Source organism: Elephantulus edwardii, unplaced genomic scaffold, assembly GCF_000299155.1.
Source record: "Elephantulus edwardii isolate Elephantulus edwardi_28Jun2011 unplaced genomic scaffold, EleEdw1.0 scaffold00217, whole genome shotgun sequence".
In the NCBI taxonomy this organism is placed as follows: Eukaryota; Metazoa; Chordata; class Mammalia; order Macroscelidea; family Macroscelididae; genus Elephantulus; species Elephantulus edwardii.
In genome coordinates, this window is record NW_006399967.1 from 2,233,566 (window position 1) to 2,241,686 (window position 8,121).

At 55.2% G+C, this 8,121-nt stretch overlaps 1 pseudogene; it reads right to left on the reverse strand.

Annotated features, from left to right (window-relative positions):
• Positions 1-5,620: 5,620 nt before the first annotated feature.
• LOC102846599 lies at positions 5,621-6,125 on the reverse strand (annotated as a pseudogene).
• Between the last annotated feature and the right edge of the window lie 1,996 nt (positions 6,126-8,121).

Consider the following 8,121-nt stretch of genomic DNA (forward strand, 5'->3'; position numbering starts at 1 on the left):
GACTGCTTACAGAAGGACAGTGACAGTGGCCCTGGTGGCGCATGGCATGAGGTGTTGGACTGCTTACAGAAGGACAGTGACAGTGGCCCTGGTGGTGCAGGGCATCAGGTGCTGGACTGCTAACAGAAAGGCCGGCTGGGAAGAAGATGGGCAGACTCCCCCCCAACACCCGCCTCAGCCCCATAAATACTTAGAGCCTCGGGAACCTGATGCAGGGTTACTGTGTGTGAAAATCGACCCGACAGGAGCAGGAATTTTTGCTATTAATCTAAGAATTAAAAATGTCTCAACATCGCTGAGCGGTTGGCAGTCAGTCAGCTCCTAGGTGACCCCAGCCACACAGTGACACGTCCACAGGAGGTACTGATGACCGGGAGGGAACAGACAAGCAGCCCCCCTCCTTGGCCGCTGCCAGCCAACTCTTCACAGGCCCTGACTGACAAGGGGTCAGAGTGTGCGCTGCAGGCAGTCAGTGCAGCAGGGGGTCCCGTATCCTGGGCCTCAGAACCAGGGTGACCCCCTCTGGGAAAAAGTCTCCCCAGCTGTCATTTAGTTAAGGCCCAATCATCCTGGACAGTCCAGAGGGCCTTACAATAGATGACGTCCTTGTGGGAAACAGAGCCAGGAGATGGTCCTGTGACAGCAGAGGTCACGTCATGAACGGCAGGGGGCCAGGACCTGGGACAGGGCCTCCCTGCGGGAGCCTCCAGGAGACAGGGCCACCTTGATCTTGGACTTCTAGCCTGTAGGTGGGAAGGGAATGATCTTGGACAGTACCTTGGACAGTGGTCCAGGTGGGACAGCGGTCCAGGCTGGACAGCGGTCCAGGAGAGCAGGCAGTGACCATCAGAGATGCTCCATTTTTTCTGAGTCCTTGGGTGGCCTGAGTGTTAAGTCCTCAGCTGCTAACCAAAGGGGGCAGCCTGAACCCACCCGGAGGCACCGGGAAATGCTTGGTCGTCTGCTTCAGAAAGGCCGCAGCCTTGAAAACCCTGCAAGACAGTTCTCTGCACATCAGGGTCACCAGGACCAGAACTGACCAGACAGCAACTACTCACACCCAACAATGTCATTTGAAGCCTGTGTCAGTGGCCTGTTCCTGGAGCCAGACATCACACATCGGGGGGGGGCGGGGGTGTGACCCTTAAACGTGCACAGTGACGGCAGCAGGATGGGGGAGACCCTTAGAGAGAAGGCACGGTGACAGCAGCAGAAGGGGGGAGACCCTCATGAAGACGTGCACTGACGGCAGAACTGGGGAGAACTTAGACAAGCAGTGACGGCAGCAGAAGCAGCGACCCTTAGACATACACGGTGACGGCAGCAGAAGGGGGGAGACCCTTAGACGTGCATGGTGACGGCAGCAGAAGGGGGAGACCCTCAGAGAGACGTGCAGTGACGGCAGCAGTGGGCTGCAGCAGTGGACTACAGCAGTGCAGACCCCGAGGATGGCTCAGGGGCGTCAGCTGGCCTCAGTCCACTCAGAGTGTGGGCTGACGGGAGGGCACCTGCCCTCACCTGGAAAGGCTCCCTTCAAAGAAGGTGCTGTCACCCTGTTCACTGTCCCTAAGCCTCACTCCTACTCCACCTGGAAGGACACATGGGGGGTGAGTTGATGGGAATCAGGGCGGAGGAGAGCCCGGGCTGAGCGCTGTGAACAGTACTGACTGGCCCTCAAGAGGCTTGTGCCCTTGCTTTGTCTGAGGGTGCTCTGATGGCCTAGTGGTAAGAAGCTGAGCTACAACCCAAAGACAAGTAGTTTGAATCCACCGGCTGCTCCATGGAAAAAGGAGGGCAATTTGCTCGCAGGCGATTTACGGCCTCTGAAAACCCGCTGCAGAGTCAGCCACGGGTTGGCTCTGACTCTGACACACGATAACTGTCTAAGGGGAGCCCTCACTAGTCTGCCAAGGGGGGCAGGGTACCCCAGAGGGGCAGGCGGAGGGCAGTGTGGGAGGGCCAGCTTCCTTCTGCCCTTGGGGTGGAAGGTTCCAGCCTCCACCCAGCCATAGGGCTTCCTGCTCTTTGCACTTCTCCTTTGAAGGCTCAGGCCAGCGCTGGCTCGCGGGGCAGCCACTTCCTGTTCCGCCCACCTTCTGGCAGTCTTGTCTGCTTCGGCTTCCCATCCAGAACCACTCTTGCAGACGACTCAAAAAAGCCCCGCCATGACCAGAATTCCAGACACTCCCGGCTCAGGAGCCGCGGCCCGGCCTGGGCAGAACTCGCAAGGCCGGCATGAGATCCCTTCAGACCTGAACCACTGGCCAGCACCACCCTCTGCTGCTGTGAGGAGCCACTGAGGGTGGGTGTTAGCTGAACGCTGCCCTCTGCCGTGCCTCCCGCTTCCCACGAGCTCAAGGCCACTGTCGCGGTCAGTGTCGAGAGTCCTTCTCTCCTTCCGGGACCCCTCACCTTTCACGGCATGATGGTATCTGTTCAAATACTGGTCCCTCCAGACCACAAGTCAAAGTCATCAATTCTTCTGTCATCCTTATTCTATGTCCAGTTTCGAGGTGCATATGAAGGAACGGAAAAGATCATGCTGGGGTCAGGCGCACCACGGTCTCTAAACCAACGTCCTTGGTTTTTAGCACTTTGGAGAGATTCAAGACAACAGATTTTCCCAACACAATACATGTTTTGCTTTCTTGACCACTGTAAGTTACCATGAGTGTTGACTGAACATCTAAGCAGAATGAAATTGTTGACAACTTCAATCTTTTTCTCCATTTGTTATAATTTTGCTTATCACTCCAGGGGGAGAGATTTTTATTTTCTTGATGTTGAGATGAAAATCATACTAAAGGCTGTATGTAGTCTGTGCTCGTTAGAAGCAAGTGCGTCAAGTCCTCTTCACTTTCAGCAAGCACGGTTGTGTCATCTGAGTAACGCAGGTTTTCCTCTAATCCCAATGTCATTCTTTTTCATATAGTTCAGTGTCTCAAATGATTTGCTCAGCCTACAGATTGAACAGGTATGGAGAAAGGATACAGCTCTGACACACACCTTTCCTGATTTTAAACCATGCAGTATTCCCTTGTTCTGTTCAGACAATAGCTTCTTTTTTCCCTTTTTTAAAAAAATTATTATTATTTATTACTTTGTGTGTACCGTTGAATCAGATCTGACCGGTACAGGAGGAGATTGTCCCTCCTTCTCCAGCAGAGCATCTGGTAGATTTGAATCGCATACCTTTGGGATTGTAGCACAGATTCTTGTCACCAGGCCACCAGAGCTCCCTGACAATAGCTTCTTGGTCTAAGTACGGGTTTGTTGTTTTTTAATTTTATTGTTTTTTGAGTGTGTACTGTCAAATCGGAACTGACTGGTACAGTAGGAGATTGCCCCTCCTTCTCCAGCAGAGCATCTGGTGGATTCAAACTTCTCACCTCTGGGATTGCAGTGCAGCTTCCTGCCACCAGGCCACCAGAGTTCCCTAAGTACGGGTTTTGCATGAGCACAATGAAGTGTCCCAGGACTCCCATTCTTCTCAATTTAAGCCACAGTTATGGTCCACACAAGCTCTGCACAGTCAATAAATTACAGATGGACAGTGTATGGCATTCTCTGCTTTCAGCCAAGAGCCACCTGACATCAGCAATAATATCCACTGTGCCATGGCCTCTTCTGAATCCAGCCTGAATTTCTGGCAGTTCTCGATGAATACAGTATTCCAGATGGTTTTTCATAATTCTCTGCAATACCTCACCCGCATGTGATATTACAGATATTGTCTGGCCATTTCCACACTCTGTTAGATGACTACTTTGGGGGAACAGGAATAAATATGGATCTCTTCCAGTCAGTTGGGCCAGGTAGCTGTCCTCCAAATTTCCTGGCACAGACTGAGAGCACGTCTAGAGCTGCATCCGTTTGACGAGATCTGCCAACGTGCATTCCATCAATTCCTGGGGACTTCTATTTTTCTAATGCTTTCAGAGCAGCCTGAACGTCTTCCTTCATCGCGACTGATTCTTGGTCATATGCTAATTCCTGAAATTACTATCCCCCTTCAGCCTTCAAACAAATTCAGAAAGCCTTTGTCAGGCTAGAGGGAGACCTCACCTCATCAAGAACAGCTGGGGGCTGAATGTGTCCTCTGCAGGCAGGGTCCCTGCATGGAAAACCTCCTCGGCCCAGCTGACCGAGAGTGGTGACAGCAGAGCCATTGTGGGCCAGGGTGGCCCCAGCTGGCAGGCTCGGCCCACTGCCAGTGGAGTAAGAGGCCTCCAAGCAGAAGCATCGTGGTGGAGTGTGCGGCCCAGGCACTTACCAGGAGTGCAGATGAGCATCGGAACACCTGCCCAAGGTGGAGGCGGGCAGTGAACGGTCAGCAACAGTAAGGACTGAGCGCTGAAAGTCAGAGAGCTGATCACGTTCATCCGGATCACAATCCCAAACTGGAATCTGTTCCCTTGTGCGCCCCACAAGCTTGAGTGTGGGCTCGGACAGCTGGCCAAGCTCATGACTTAGAGAAGCCAGAGTTGAACTGGGAAGAACAGGTCCAGGTGGGACTGGCGAAAAGGCCGGAGAAGCTCAGGGGTCAGCCTCGGGCAATGGAGATTCTCTTGCTGAACACCATTTCCCATAAGCACCTAACTGGACTTGACACTTTTTAAAAACTCAACAAGAACACCAAACCCACTGCCATCCACTCCTTTCTGACTTAGTGCAACGCTCAGCCACGGGTCTACATGGGCAGCCCGGCCACTGTCTCCACAGACAGCTGGTGGGTTCGAGCTACTGGCTTTTCTGTTACAGAACAACAGGTCATATATTATGGCACCAGAACGCCTTCAAGACATGCCACATGCAACTCAACGGGCACTTCCACACCTACTGGCACCTACTGGAAGATTCTAACTCACAGGGGCTCTGCCGCAGAGCACAGTCCCTCAGCGGTTCCCCGGGCGGTATCTTTACGGAAGGAGGCCCCTCGGCCTTCTCCCTGACGAGGCTGACGGGTGTGGAAGGATCCTTGTGGAAGGAGGCCCTTCACCCCCTGGTGCTTCTCCCTGGCGAGGCCGGCAGGTGTGGAGGGATCCTTGTGGAAGGAGGCCCTTCACCTTCTCCCTGGCGCTTCTCCCTGACGAGGCCGACAGGTGTGGAGGGATCCTCGTGGAAGGAGGCCCTTCACCTTCTCCCTGACGAGGCCGACAGGTGTGGAGGGATCCTCGTGGAAGGAGGCTCTTCACCTTCTCCCTGGCGAGGCTGACAGCAGGAACCAGTCTGCGACACCATCACAATCTGGTTAGCCGCTGGAAACACTGTTACCAAAGCTCCTGAAAATCCCCACTGTCAGCAAGGAAGTTTTGGGCCCTGAGTTTATGGTAACTAGTTGAGAAAGAACAAAGTGGAATGCTGTACAATCTGGAGAACGGGAGCGACGTTACTGTATGAGCAGAAATGCTGGAACGGGTGCCTGCTTTGCTGGACCTATTTTCTTTTTTTTGGGTTTCCGATCTTTAACTGGCATGTTTCTGCGGGAGGGAGCTCAGTCTTCAGCGGTGGCAGCCTTCTTGACCTCTGGTCTGAGGGAATAGTGGTTACACGCCCATCAAGAGGGGTGGGAGCTTCCTGGCCCTCCCGAGGTGACCAGCCCTCCGAGGGGCACACACCACTACTCCAGGGCCTTCACCAGGGCCTCGCCGGCCTCAATGCGGATCTGGATCTCCGCCCGCTGGGCCTCGTCAGCTGCCCCGGCCAGCTCCGCCTGTGCCTCCTCCAGGTTCGCCCGGGCTGCCCCAACGTCCAGCATGTCCAGTGTTATAGGCTCTTCTGCCAGTAACTGCAGAGAAGAGTCAGCGACTGACCGTGACAGAGCCACTGCTCACCAAGTACTTGCTGGTGGTGCCATCCTCAGTGTGGAACCACTGCCAACCTGGGCCTCAGGACCTGCAGTGTGGGCACGTGGGGCGCCAGAATGCCAAAGGAGCCTGTCTGCGTGGGCACATCCACCTGGCGGACGTGGGCATCGTGGAAAACCACGTGGGCGAGGCGAGGGTGAAGGACATTTGTCCGGGGCTGGTGGTGGGGGCCGGGGCGGCGGGGGCCTTGGCATAGGCACGGGCCTGACGCATGAGGCGTCCAAGGCAGGAGCAGTGGAGCAGCGTGGCAGGCCGCATGGCGGCAGTGGCGGCGCAGGACTCAGAGAGCGGGCGGCTGTTGGTGGACTCTTCACTGTGTGTATTTTCAACAATCTCATCCTGTCGAGGTCTGAACAAGTGCCTCTGTGTTCCTGGCCCCTCACCTCAGCCTCTAAGACGCTCCTGCTTTGCCTCGCAGGTTCCTTGATGCTGGAAGCTGTGGCACTACGACCTACTAGCAGCACGGTCACCTGCAGTGCACAGGTTTCAGCAGCGCTCTGGACTAAGAGAGACTAGGAAGAAAGGTCTGGTGATCAGCCTCCGAAAATTGCCAATGGCAATGGCACAAGTTACAGAAGAGGTCTGACAGAGTGGGAGGGCCCTCCACACACACAGTGGCCACAGCCATGGACTTGAGCTGACCAAGGCTCGTGAGAATGGTCTGGGACCAGGAAGCATCTTGCTTTGTTGTACAGGACGTCACCAATGGTTGGAGAAGATTTGGGGTGCCAGGGGCTGGGGGCCTGTGGAGTGACCGCCGATGGGCTCAGGGTCTCTTTGGGGTGGTGAGAATGTTCTGGAGCTAGATGGCGGCAGAAGCCTGTGAAGACACTGGAAGCAGTGGCTGCCAGTCCACAGGGGGCCCTGGTGACCCAGTCTGTAGGGAATTGCACTGCAAACCTGAAGGCTGTTCCAGTCCACCGGTGGCTCTGCTGGGGAAAGATGGGCAGTCTCCTCCTGCGTGATTTACAGCCTCAGAAACTGCTGGAGGGTCGGCGGCGATGACGAGGCGCCCAGAACATGAGTTACTGCCCAGCACAGGTGAGACAAGGGCTGCCGGCTCAGCTCACGCTGGCCCCACTGCTCTCTGGGCATCAGAAAGAAAGAACCAAAGGTGACTCCTCTGAGGCACAGATGCAGGAAAATGCTGTTCTTAGCACCTCTTTGTTTTTACTGAAGGTACAGTGGTTCAAACACTTAGTCCTCAAGGTGGGCAGTTCAACCCCCAGCCACGCAGCGAGGAAAGAGGAGGCAGTCCGCGTCCAGAAAGGTTTACAGCTTCAGGAACCCTGAGGGGCAATGCTGCTTTGTCCCCAGGGTCACCGGAGTCAAGGTCAGCCCAAGGGTGCAGGGTTTGGGTTTAGCTCTTTCAGGCAAACAGCGAGCTCACTAAGGCTGACAGCAACCCAAGGACAAAGGCAGCTCTGCGGCCTGACTCCTGGCCTCGCGCTGGGGTTAAATCTCCCCAAAAAGAGACGTTGCAGCCCTAAGCCCAGCATTGAGGCGGGTCCGTCCTGTTCGGTCTGTGCTGACATCACAGGCTAACAAAGGTCAGGCTTCACGGGGTGGGTCCGAATCCTGCATGACCGGTGTGCTGAAGAATGACAGACACAGGCACACAGGGCAGACGTGGGGACAGAGGCAGCCACAGCTCAACACCCCAGCCACCAGGAGCTGGAGGAGACACAGGAGCAAGGGTGTCATAGCATGAAGCACCACCCAGGAGCTCAGGACAATCAGGGGCCACCAGGAGGGACAAGGAGTGTGGCCCTCCTGAGACACCACACCCACCAACACCAGGTGCCTCTGGGCCTCGAGCTGCCTGGGGCTGGGTGCCTGCAGGCCCAGGCCTCCAGGTGGGCAGGCAGGGTCATCCCAGGACCTCAGCTGCCTTTGTTCAGCCCTGTTCTCACAGCAGGACATGGTCTGAAGTGGCTGACCTCTAGTGCGGGAGGAGACACTGACCTGAATGAAGGAAGGGACCTTGGCCCAGCTGCTGACAAATCTCTCTGGCAGGCTCGCCTCTATGGCCACCCTCTTACCCCGTCTTCCGGTCTCCTCAAAGAACTATTATCTCTTTAAAAGAGAAACTAGAAGGCAGGGCAGGGCAGGGCGGGGCGGGTGTGTAAAGTCCCTGAGATTATTTGTTCTCAGAAAGTGGAGGGACTTTTTTCTTTTTTAAATGGAAGGCATTTTTAAAGAAAAACTTCCTGATGTGCACATTAAAAGCAAACAAGTTTCCCCTGGGAACAAA